The 13,330-nt window shown below is 47.5% G+C and overlaps 1 long non-coding RNA gene across 1 annotated transcript in view; it reads right to left on the reverse strand.

Annotated features, from left to right (window-relative positions):
- LOC143788779 (uncharacterized) overlaps window positions 1-13,330 on the reverse strand; it is a 112,221-nt gene that overhangs the window by 47,367 nt on the left and 51,524 nt on the right. The gene's annotated exons all lie outside the window — the stretch shown is intronic.

A 13,330-nucleotide genomic window follows, 5' to 3' on the forward strand; every position in this document is an offset into this window, starting at 1 on the left:
ACACATCTCTGCACTGCAGTATACTTCAACTGAATGTGCAGTTGGAGAGCCCCCACTGCCGCAGGGCCGAGGGGTACCCGGTACCGGGTCTCTCTGTCTCGGTTCTGGGAGTGTCACGGTGGCTAGACCCGGTCCGTGACCCTGCCGAGGGGCGTCCAGTAAAAGTTGAGAGAGATAATGATGTGCGGTGCAGGGTGCGATGAATAACGAGGACACAGAGTTACAGTCTCTTTACCTCTTTACAGAAGGTCTCGAGGTACTCAATCCGGAGCACTGCTAACAGGGCTGTCTGAGACCGGCCGGTCCGAAGGCACATCCGGAGTTCCCTTAACAGGTGGGAATCAGTGTCTACCTTCTAGCGCCTGGGTGTTGTAGTCCTTCCCTGCTGAGCTCCCGGGATAGTCCTCACAACTGTCGTGTATGTTTCTGTTTCTCTCTCCGTCCCCCAGATGATATGGATAGGACGCACCCATATGACGGGGTAGGCCTGGAGTTATTCTGGGACCCTAGAGTCGCCCCTCTCCCACAGCTGCCTTCGTTGTCTACTTAGGTGTTTAAGTGAGACAGCCAATTATAGGTAGTACTTAGAGTCTCTTACTTGCTCGGCGTTCCGGCCACTGACTGTTTGCGCCTCAGAAGGATGTTGCCTCGATCTTACAGCACGACTCCTTCTGTCCTATCACCTCTCTGCTGTATTCCCGTTCCTCACTCCTTCACAATAAACCTCGCTTCTTGTCCTTTCCTAGGAGACTGCCGCTGGAAGCACAGGCACGGCTCCGTAACGTTCTTTCTGTTTGCTAGGCCTCTGTCAGGATCCCACCTCTGACAGGTCCTCTCTCGAGCTCTTCCCAGCTCCTTTCTCCCTGACTTCCTGTCCAACCCCCAGTTTTACCCAAGTGTGAGGAGTGGTCTAATAGATAGAACCACCCCCCTGGTGGCCAGAGTGTGAAGTGTATGGTGGGTGTGGGTTACCTGGTCAGGTGAACTCCTTTAGTGCAATCAGACGTACCATCACTCCCCTTAGTGGCAGAGCGACATTACTGCAATGACCAGGACTCTGGGGCACTGCACGTTCAAGGACACACATTCAGTTGAAGTTTGTACTGGCATAGGCAGATAACACAGGATCCACCATTCACAATAGGTGATGTCACAGCTCACCTCCTCCTCCTGTACAATGACTGATAACACCTCTATATACAGCAGATAACACAGGATCCACCATTCACAATAGGTGATGTCACAGCTCACCTCCTCCTCCTGTACAATGACTGATAACACCTCTATATACAGTAGATAACACATGATCCACCATTCACAATAGGTGATATCACAGCTCACCTCCTCCTCCTGTACAATGACTGATAACCTCTCTATATACAGTAGATAACACAGGATCCACCATTCACAATAGGTGATGTCACAGCTCACCTCCTCCTTCTGTACAATGACTGATAACACCTCTATATACAGCAGATAACACAGGATCCACCATTCACAATAGGTGATGTCACAGCTCACCTCCTCCTCCTGTACAATGACTGATAGCACCTCTATATACAGCAGATAACACAGGATCCACCATTCACAATAGGTGATGTCACAGCTCACCTCCTCCTCCTGTATAATGATTGATAACATCTCTATATATAGTAGATAACACAGGATCCACCATTCACAATAGGTGATGTCACAGCTCACCTCCTCCTCCTGTATAATGATTGATAACATCTCTATATATAGTAGATAACACAGGATCCACCATTCACAATAGATGATGTCACAGCTCATCTCCTCCTCCTGTACAATGACTGATAACACCTCTATATACAGTAGATGACACAAGATCCACCATTCACAATAGGTGATGTCACAGCTCACCTCCTCCACTCCAGATGATGCCACTTGGTTATCTTCTATATTTAACAGCCATTGCTAAATAGGAAGAAGAAACCAGTGATGGAGATGATTATTAGGGGATTTTCACAATTAGAAAAACATACAGCGCCACTAGTGTCCATGTCCGGTATTACAGTTCGGCTCAACTGGAGTGAATGAAGCTGAGTTGTCAGACCACTGACAACCTGTGGGCAGTGGAGGCGCTGTGTTTAGAATCCCTGTGATTCAGTAATATGGTTAGAGCTGCACTTGTAGTGACTTTGCTTAATTTTCTGACTGAGTATACTGATTCCATGGAGGCTGCAAGTAACACAGAAGTTCCACCCTAAAACAGAGGTGCGTTAGGGGCCACGTGGCATTTATGAGTATGTGGCCCAGCTGAGCGCTCCCGTCCTGCACAGAGTAGCAGGTAAGTTATGGTTGTATTTCCCATCTCATCCCACTTATAAAGGAGAAGAATCGATTTCTCTCTTATTTACTGTCCCCCGGCCCCGGGAACCGCTCCATTGTGCAAACACACTTCCCTTCTGTCTGTAACTGTTGATCAAGGCAGAACCATTACCGGCAGAGAGGGAGAAAACACCTCCGAGACCTGCGGCTCCTGAACAATGCAGGTCCGAACAGATTGCCGAAATAATTCACCCAAAATATACAAAAACATATCGCTCTCCATCCGAGCGCCAGAGGAATGAGTGGGCCCTGGACGGAGGTGAAGCATTTTATCCATGCTTATTGCTTTCTGCCATTTTTCAACTATACAAGCAGCGCCCCGTCCAGGCTGCAGGCGCTGAACTCGCTGAATGCCCACTGATAGTTTGTAGCAAGAAGAAAAGACATCAGCAGAAAGAGCTGAAGATACAACCGGGGGCACCGACCCACTCCAGGAACCTCTATGAAGGTCTAGACAAGGAGGACAGGACAGCATCCTCCAGTCGGGAGCCCAACACTCACTGATTAGCACTGATATATACATATATATGGCAGGGTCTTGTGGGGCATTACTCATATATGGTGAATTTGTGGGGTGATTCCAGTATACGACAGGTCTTGTAGAATGTTCTCAATATGGCAGGTATTGTGGGTGTTACCGGCATACAGCAAGTCTTGTGGGGTGTTCTTGGTACACAGCGAATCTTGTGGGGTCTTCCCAGTATATGACATGTCTTGTTAGATGTTCCAATATACAACAAGTCTTGTATGGTGTTCCCGGTATACGCCGAGTCTTGTGGAGTGTTCCCGGTATACGCCGAGTCTTGTGGAGTGTTCCTGGTATATGCCAAGTGTTGTGGTGTGTTCCCAGTATATGACATGTCTTGTTAGGTGTTCCCAGTATACAAGCCTTATAGGGTGTTTCTGATATACTGCAGGTCTTGTGGGGTCTTCCTGGTATACAGCAAGTCTTTTGGGGTCTTCCCACTATATGGCAGGTCTTGTTAGGTGTTCTCAATATATAACAGGTCTTTTGGGGTCTTCCCAGTATATGGAAAGTCTTGTGGGGTCTTCCCAGTAGACAGCAAGTCTGTTGGGGTCTTCCCAGTATTTGACAGGTCTTATGGGGTGTTCCCAGTATACAGCAAGTCTTTTAGGGTCTTCCCAGTGGAGCGCCCCCACTGCCACAGGGCCGAGGGGTACCCGGTACCGGGCCTCTGAGCTTCTGCTCTGGGGTTGTCACGGTGGCTAGACCCGGTCCGTGACCCTGCCGAGGGGCGCACAGTCAGTAATGATAGAAGTAGATAGTGGTAGCGGTGGTGAGGCTGTAGTGATGCAGTGTAGTGGTGCGGTGTAGCAAATAACGAGGACACCAGGTTGCAGTCTCTTTACCTCTTTACTGATGATCCCTGGGTCCCCAGTCCGGAATCCAGATCACCAGGCTGCGCAAGTCCGGCCGGTCCAATGGCACCTCCAGAGTTCTCTTAACAGGTGGAAATCTGTGCCTTCCTTCTAGCGCTATGTGTTGTGGTCCTTCCCTGCTGTGCTTACGGAAAGTCCCCACAACTGTTGTGTCTGTTTCTTAAGTTCCCTCACAACTCGATTAGATGATCTTCTACTAATCTCCGTCCCTCCCTGATGTTCCGGTCAGGACGGCACCCGTTTGACGGGTAGGCTCGGAGCTCTTCCGGGACCCTAGAGTCGCCCCTCTCCACAAGTTGCCCCCCAAGACTGCATAGGTGATTAAGGTGAGACAGCCCGCCTGAGACTGACTGTCCTGCCGTAGGTTCGAAGTATTGCCTGAAGCTGTCTGTAGAAATACTTCCTTCGGCGTTCCGGCCACCGGTTGTTTGCGCCTCAGTAGGATGTTGCCTCGGTCTTACAGCACGACTCCTGTCATGATTCCCAATGGCAGGGACATGGGCAAAAACGGACTAGCTCTAGGAAGATGGTATCTCAGGTAACCGCGATGCTGAACCTAACACGCAAATAAAAATAGCCAGGGGGTGTGCCTACGTTGTATCCCTAGACACCTCGCGCCAGCCGGAGAGCTAACTACCCCTATAAGAGGAATACACAGACCTGGCTTGCCTCCAGGGAAACCCCAAAAGTTATAGTAGCCCCCCACATGTAATAACGGTTAGGTAAGAGGAAAACACAAACGCAGTATGAATATAGATTCAGCAAAGTGAGGCCCTCTGACTAGATAGATGAAAATACAAAAGAGGACTTCGCGGTTACCTCAAAACCCTAAGCAGCCATCCTGAAACTACCTTAACTCCGTTATCAACTCATGACACCGGAGTAGTAATTTCAGATCACTAGAGCTTCCAACAGCACGAGAAATATAAATGCATGCTGGACAAAACAAACACAAAAAGCCAAAGATTTCAACTTAGCTGAATTGCAGACTTGGAACAGGTAGCAAGCAACAGAGATGCTCTGGTAACATTGATTGCCGGCACTAGAGTGACTGAGAAACCAGACTAAATAGGAAACTCCCAATTTCCTGATGAAAACAGGTGCACTGGAAACACAAGACCAAAGTCAACCAGTACCACCAGTAGCCACCAGAGGGAGCCAAAAACAGAATTCACAACAGTACCCCCCCCTTAAGGAGGGGGCACCGAACCCTCATGAGAACCACCAGGGCGATCTGGATGCGCCCTATGAAAGGCGCGAACCAAATCAGAGGCATGAACATCAGAGGCAGTCACCCAAGAATTATCCTCCTGACCGTATCCCTTCCATTTAACCAGATATTGAAGTCTCCGTCTGGAAATACGAGAGTCCAAAATCTTCTCCACAACATACTCCAATTCACCCTCCACCAGCACAGGAGCAGGAGGCTCAACAGAAGGAACAACCGGTACCTCGTACCTCCGCAACAACGACCTATGAAAAACATTATGAATGGTGAAAGATGCTGGAAGGTCCAAACGAAAAGATACAGGATTAAGAATCTCCAAAATCCTATAAGGACCTATGAACCGAGGTTTGAACTTAGGAGAAGAGACCTTCATAGGGACAAAACGAGAAGACAACCACACCAAGTCTCCAACACGGAGATGATGACCCACACGACGATGACGATTAGCAAACTGCTGAGTCTTCTCCTGAGACAACTTCAAATTGTCCACCACATGACTCCAAATCCGGTGCAGTCTATCCACCACAGTGTCCACTCCAGGGCAATCCGAAGATTCCACCTGACCAGATGAAAAACGAGGGTGAAACCCTGAATTGCAAAAGAAAGGAGAAACCAGAGTAGCAGAACTGGCCCGATTATTGAGGGCAAACTCTGCCAACGGCAAAAAGGCGACCCAATCATCCTGATCAGCAGACACAAAACACCTCAAATACGTCTCCAAGGTCTAATTAGTTCGCTCCGTCTGGCCATTAGTCTGAGGATGGAACGCAGATGAAAAAGACAAATCAATGCCCATCCTGGCACAGAACGCTCGCCAGAACCTAGACACAAATTGAGATCCTCTGTCAGACACGATGTTTTCCGGGATACCATGTAAGCGAACCACATTCTGAAAAAATAAAGGAACCAACTCCGATGAAGAAGGCAATTTGGGCAAGGGTACCAAATGAACCATCTTAGAAAAATGGTCACACACCACCCAAATGACGGACATTTTCTGAGAAACCGGGAGATCCGAGATAAAGTCCATAGAGATGTGCGTCCACGGCCTCTTCGGAATAGGCAAGGACAACAACAATCCACTAGCCCGAGAACAGCAAGGCTTGGCCCGAGCACAAACATCACAAGACTGTACAAAGGTACGCACATCCCGAGACAGGGAAGGCCACCAGAAGGACCTGGCCACCAAATCTCTGGTACCAAAAATTCCAGGGTGGCCCGCCAACACAGAAGAATGAACCTCTGAGATGACTCTACTGGTCCACTCATCTGGAACAAACAATCTCCCAGACGGACAACGATCAGGCCTATCAGTCTGAAACTCCTGCAAAGCACGTCGCAAGTCTGGGGAGACAGCAGACAAAATCACTCCATCCTTAAGGATACCCGTAGGCTCAGAATCACCAGAGGAGTCAGGCTCAAAACTCCTAGAAAGAGCATCTGCCTTCACATTTTTCGAGCCCGGCAAGTATGAAACCACAAAATTAAACCGAGAGAAAAACAATGACCAGCGCGCCTGTCTAGGATTCAGACGCCTGGCGGACTCAAGGTAAATCAGATTCTTGTGATCAGTCAAGACCACCACCTGATGTCTAGCACCCTCAAGCCAATGACGCCACTCCTCAAATGCCCACTTCATAGCCAAGAGCTCCCGATTACCGACATCATAATTTTGCTCGGCGGGCGAAAACTTTCGAGAGAAAAATGCACATGGTCTCATCACTGAGCGATCGGGACTTTTCTGCGACAAAACCGCCCCCGCTCCAATCTCGGAAGCATCAACCTCAACCTGAAAAGGGAGCGAAACATCAGGCTGGCGCAACACAGGGGCAGAAGAAAAGCGGCGCTTAAGCTCCCGAAAGGCCTCCACAGCAGCAGAGGACCAATTGGCAACATCAGCACCCTTCTTAGTCAAATCAGTCAGAGGTTTAGCAACACTTGAAAACCCAGTTATAAATCGACGATAGAAATTAGCAAAGCCCAAGAACTTCTGAAGACTCTTCAGGGAAGTAGGCTGCGTCCAATCACAAATAGCCCGAACCTTGACAGGATCCATTTCAACAGAAGAAGGGGAAAAAATATACCCCAAAAAGGAGATCTTCTGAACCCCAAAGATACACTTTGAACCCTTTACAAACAGAGAATTGGACCGCAAAACCTGAAAAACCTTCCTAACCTGTTGAACATGCGACTCCCAGTCATCCGAAAAAATCAAAATATCATCCAAATACACAATCATAAATTTATCCAGGTATTTACGGAAAATATCGTGCATAAAGGACTGAAAGACTGAAGGAGCATTAGAAAGACCAAAAGGCATTACCAAATACTCAAAATGGCCCTCGGGCGTATTAAATGCAGTTTTCCACTCATCTCCCTGCTTGATCCGCACCAAATTATACGCACCCCGAAGATCAACCTTAGAGAACCACTTTGCCCCTTTAATACGAGCAAATAAATCAGTCAGTAGTGGCAAAGGATACTGGTATTTGACTGTAATCTTATTCAATAGGCGATAATCAATACAGGGCCTCAGGGAGCCATCTTTTTTACCCACGAAAAAAAAACCTGCTCCTAAAGGAGATGAGGATGGACGGATATGTCCCTTTTCCAAGGACTCCTTAATATACTCTCGCATAGCAGCATGCTCAGGCACAGATAGATTGAACAAACGACCCTTGGGAAACTTGCTGCCCGGAATCAAGTCTATAGCACAATCGCAATCCCGGTGAGGGGGGAGAGAACTAAGTTTAGGCTCCTCAAAAACATCACCATAATCAGACAAAAATGCCGGAATTTCAGAGGGAGTAGATGAAGCAATGGAAACCAAAGGTACTTCCCCATGAGCCCCCTGACATCCCCAGCTTAACACAGACATTGTTTTCCAGTCAAGGACTGGATTATGAGTTTGCAACCATGGCAATCCAAGCACTAAGACATCATGCAAGTTATGCAACACAAGGAAGCGAATCACCTCCCGATGGTCAGGAGTCATACACATAGTCACTTGTGTCCAGAACTGTGGTTTATTCCTAGCCAAAGGTGTGGAGTCGATACCCTTCAGAGGGATAGGAACTTCCAAAGGCTCTAAGCTAAACCCACAGCGTCTGGCAAAGGACAAATCCATAAGACTCAAGGAAGCGCCAGAATCCACATAGGCATCCACAGTAATAGATGATAATGAACAGATCAAAGTTACAGACAAAATAAACTTAGACTGTAAGGTGCCAATTGCAAAAGACTTATCAACCTTTTTTGTGCGTTGAGAGCATGCTGATATAACATGAGCAGAATCACCACAGTAGAAGCACAACCCATTTTTACGCCTATAATTCTGCCGTTCACTTCGGGACAGAATTCTATCACATTGCATAATCTCCGGTGCCTGCTCAGAACACACCGCCAAATGGTGCACAGGTTTGCGCTCCCGCAAACGCCGATCAATCTGAATAGCCATAGTCATGGATTCATTCAGACCTGTGGGCGTAGGAAACCCCACCATGACATCTTTAACGGCGTCAGAGAGACCTTCTCTGAAATTCGCCGCCAGGGCGCACTCATTCCACTGAGTAAGCACAGACCATTTTCGAAATTTTTGACAATATACTTCAGCTTCATCATGCCCTTGAGAGAGGGCTAGCAAGGCCTTTTCAGCCTGAATCTCCAAATTAGGTTCCTCATAGAGCAACCCCAGTGCCAGAAAAAACGCATCCACATTGAGCAGCGCAGGATCCCCTGGTGCCAATGCAAATGCCCAATTCTGGGGGTCACCCCGCAACAAGGCAATAACAATTTTAACCTGCTGAGCGGGGTCTCCAGCGGAACGAGATCTCAGAGAAAGATACAATTTACAATTGTGCTTAAAATTCAAAAAGCGAGATCTATCTCCAGAAAAGAACTCAGGTATAGGGATCTTGGGTTCAGACATAGGAGCATGTATCACATAGTCTTGGATATTTTGAACCTTAGAGGCAAGAGTATTAAGATTAGAAGCTAAACTCTGGATATCCATTTCTCAACAGCAGAGATCTGAGCCATTCAGGGGTTAAGAGGAGAGAAAAAAAAAACAAAAAAAAAAAAACAGCAGATTGCAATTATGGCTAGACAGAACCTCTGAATAAAAAAAAAAAAAAAAGTGTCAGAAACTTCTTTTTTTCTCTCCTTCTTTAGCCAATACCTTTAATACATTATGGCCGGCAATACTGTCATGATTCCCAATGGCAGGGACATGGGCAAAAACGGACTAGCTCTAGGAAGATGGTATCTCAGGTAACCGCGATGCTGAACCTAACACGCAAATAAAAATAGCCAGGGGGTGTGCCTACGTTGTATCCCTAGACACCTCGCGCCAGCCGGAGAGCTAACTACCCCTATAAGAGGAATACACAGACCTGGCTTGCCTCCAGGGAAACCCCAAAAGTGATAGTAGCCCCCCACATGTAATAACGGTTAGGTAAGAGGAAAACACAAACGCAGTATGAATATAGATTCAGCAAAGTGAGGCCCTCTGACTAGATAGCTGAAAATACAACAGAGGACTTCGCGGTTACCTCAAAACCCTAAGCAGCCATCCTGAAACTACCTTAACTCCGTTATCAACTCATGACACCGGAGTAGTAATTTCAGATCACTAGAGCTTCCAGCAGCACAAGAAATATAAATGCATGCTGGACAAAACAAACACAAAAAGCCAAAGATTTCAACTTAGCTGAATTGCAGACTTGGAACAGGTAGCAAGCAACAGAGATGCTCTGGTAACATTGATTGCCGGCACTAGAGTGACTGAGAAGCCAGACTAAATAGGAAACTCCCAATTTCCTGATGAAAACAGGTGCACTGGAAACACAAGACCAAAGTCAACCAGTACCACCAGTAGCCACCAGAGGGAGCTAAAAACAGAATTCACAACAGACTCCTACTGGTATTCTCCTTCTTGCTTTGATCTCGTTTCTCACTCAGCACAATCTATCTCGCTTCCAGTCCCTTCTTGGGCACCGCCGCTATACTGTGCAGGCACGGTCCCGTTACGTTCGCTCAAGTTGCCAAGCCCCTGTCAGGATCCCACCCCTGACAGGGACCCTACTGAATCTTCTCCCGCAACACCCTCTGCCACAGGGTGTTGCTTGGTTCCCATCCAGTCAGCTTTCTGTCTAACTTCCTGCCTGACCCCCAGTTTTACCAGTGTTGGGAAGAGTGGCCTAGTAAATAGAACCCTTAGCTCCCCCTGGAGGCCCGGTGGTGAAATGTATTGGTGCCTGCTCAGATGAACTCCTTCAGTGCCATCAGACGTACCATAGCTCCCCTTAGTGGCGGAGCCACAGTACTGCAACGACCAGGACTCTGGGGCGCTGCACCAGTATATGGCAGGTCTTGTTAGGTGTTCCCAATATATAACAGGTCTTGTGAGGTGTTCTCGGTATACGGCAGGTCTTGTTGGGTGCTCCTGGTATACAGCAGTTCTTGTGAGGATTCTTTGGGGGTGTTCCTGGTATACGGTGGGTCTTGTGAGATGCTTGTGGTGTGCAGCAGGTCTTGAGAGGGGATAGTTCTTTAGGGGTGTTTCCAATATACGGCACCTTTTGTGGAGTCTTTCCGGTATACCAGGAGATAGAAGGTATATGGATCTTGCCTGTCTTGAATTTACCCTTTGTGCTAAAATCGATCCCTTAGACACTTTGCCCCTGCGATTCTGTGTTGTCGCTTGGGGAAATCATTAGTTATAGTGATAATATTCATAGCTATAATTGCTGGAGGATACGGTCGCCAATTCTGTGCTGATACACTGAGTAAAAAGTATTAATTAAATTTGTAAACTCCTGTACGCGTGTTAATTGGCCGTGTCAGCGGCATGCACCTATTTAACCATCACACATTCAGTTCCCACACAGCCCCCCGAAGAAGCACATCACGCGAAACGCGCGTCGGGGCCTTCCGCTGGACACCGACCACATCGGAATACACATGGGTAAGCCCAATAGACGCTATGGCTTCTAATCACTCGTGCACTTTATGGGCATTGCTGCAATACTAGAGGTATTTAGGAGCGACTGGGATAGGCATAGTACATACTATTTGCTGTTACTATTTGCTGTTACTTTTTCCAGATATATTGGTCTTTCCCTGGCTTCCCTCTCATTTACATCCAGCAGCACACCTTACAGCTTGGGTGATTCAAACTGCTAGGGCTATTTACATTTTAAACCCCCACTATATCAAGTGTATATTCCTACGTGGCTGGTTGTCCTTCTGAGATATTCACCTTGTCCTCATCCATTTTTGTCATTATATGTATTTATTACCTATGTATGTTTTTCATTAATAAATTTACACTTGTTGAGCAATAAGTGTTATGATGTTTTATGGGGCAGTAGGCTCTTGGTAGTTGATTGGATCATTATAGCAACAATATACTCAACATTGATAATGGTGGGAGAAAATGTGCCCAGAACATCCTGAAATAAACACATTCCCAGATGCATGTGATTAGGACGTCATTCCTCCCCTGTGTTCCCTGGAAATATCATGACTATGTTGTGAGAGCCGGTGGACATTGAAAAAGGTTTGTCAAGTACTGGACAACCCGTTTACTTTTAAGAAATGCTGTACTTATGTATGGCTTCTAAATACTTTAAAAAAAGGATTTCCAGCATGACAAAACAATTGATGATCCCTACCAAAACCAATGCCACAGCTTGCCACAGGCTCAGCTGCAGGTAGAGCCCAGTATAATGGACCATTAATATCCAACTTTTTAACTCTCAGTGACATCATCAGTAAAATTATGACATAAAATTGGCAAATAGTGGTGATCAGGTGCTAAGAAACAAGCAAGGACCACAAGGAGAGTCTATCAGCTCTGGAGTCAACTCCTCAGACTCCTGACTGTCAAATCTGCCTACATCAAAAATGTTTATACTTTTTTGACTTGGGGGATAAAGTTGAGTAATACGCAGCTGATGTATTTTAAGTCCTTTGATGGGATGTAAGAGAATCTCTACCCAATGGTCTTGTCAAGGTCATAATTGCACTACTGAGTTTTAATAGGGTGAAGTATTGGTCCCTTTACTGCTTAGGGCCCAGGGCTACACCCAAAATGCCTCCTTATTAATATGCAATGAAATCCCATTAAGTCATCTGCAGCGATACTTAGGGTACCGTCACACAGTGAAATTTCCATCGCTACGACGGTACGATTCGTGACGTTCTAGCGATATCGTTACGATATCGCAGTGTCTGACACGCAGCAGCGATCAGGGACCCTGCTGAGAATCGTACGTCGTAGCACATCGTTTGGAACTTTCTTTCGTCGCTTGATCACCCGCTGACATCGCTGGATCGTTGTGTGTGACAGCGATCCAGCGATGTGTTCGCTTGTAACCAGGGTAAACATCGGGTAACTAAGCGCAGGGCCGCGCTTAGTAACCCGATGTTTACCCTGGTTACAAGCGTAAACGTAAAAAAACCAAACAGTACATACTTACATTCCGGTGTCAGTCCTCCGGCGTCTCAGCTTCTCTGCACTGTGTGAGCGCCTGCCGGCCGGAAAGCGAGCACAGCGGTGACGCGGTGACGTCACCGCTCTGCTTTCCGGCTATGGCGTTTACACAGTGGAGAGAAGCAGAACGCCGGGGACAGACACCGGAATGTAAGTATGTACTGTTTGTTTTTTTTACGTTAACGCTGGTAACCAGGGTAAACATCGGGTTACTAAGCGCAGCCCTGCGCTTAGTAACCCGATGTTTACCCTGTTTACCCGGGGACTTCGGCATCGCTCCAGCGCCGTGATTGCAACGTGTGACCGCAGTCTACGACGCTGGAGCGATATTCATACGACGCTGCGACGTCACGAATCGTGCCGTCGCAGCGATGGAAATTTCACTGTGTGACGGTACCCTTATACAGAGGCCCAATGCTCCTATCCTGGTGGAGAGGACACTCTGGGAAATCACAGGAGGCTTAATCTCATTAATCCCACATTCAGGAGCACAATGGGTGATCTATGGCTTCTCCAGTGTCAAGGGCTCTTAAGGTACCGTCACATTAAGCGACGCTGCAGCGATAGCGACAACGATGCCGATCGCTGCAGCGTCGCTGTTTGATCGCTGGGGAGCTGTCACACAGACCGCTCTCCAGCGACCAACGATGCCGAGGTCCCCGGGTAACCAGGGTAAACATCGGGTTGCTAAGCGCAGGGCCGCGCTTAGTAACCCGATGTTTACCCTGGTTACCAGCGTAAAAGTAAAAAAAACAAACAGTACATACTCACCTGCGCGTCCCCCAGCGTCTGCTTCCTGACACTGACTGAGCTCCGGCCCTAACAGCACAGCGGTGACGTCACCGCTGTGCTTTCAC

The sequence above is a fragment of the Ranitomeya variabilis genome, chromosome 8, assembly GCF_051348905.1.
Source record: "Ranitomeya variabilis isolate aRanVar5 chromosome 8, aRanVar5.hap1, whole genome shotgun sequence".
NCBI lineage: Eukaryota > Metazoa > Chordata > Amphibia > Anura > Dendrobatidae > Ranitomeya > Ranitomeya variabilis.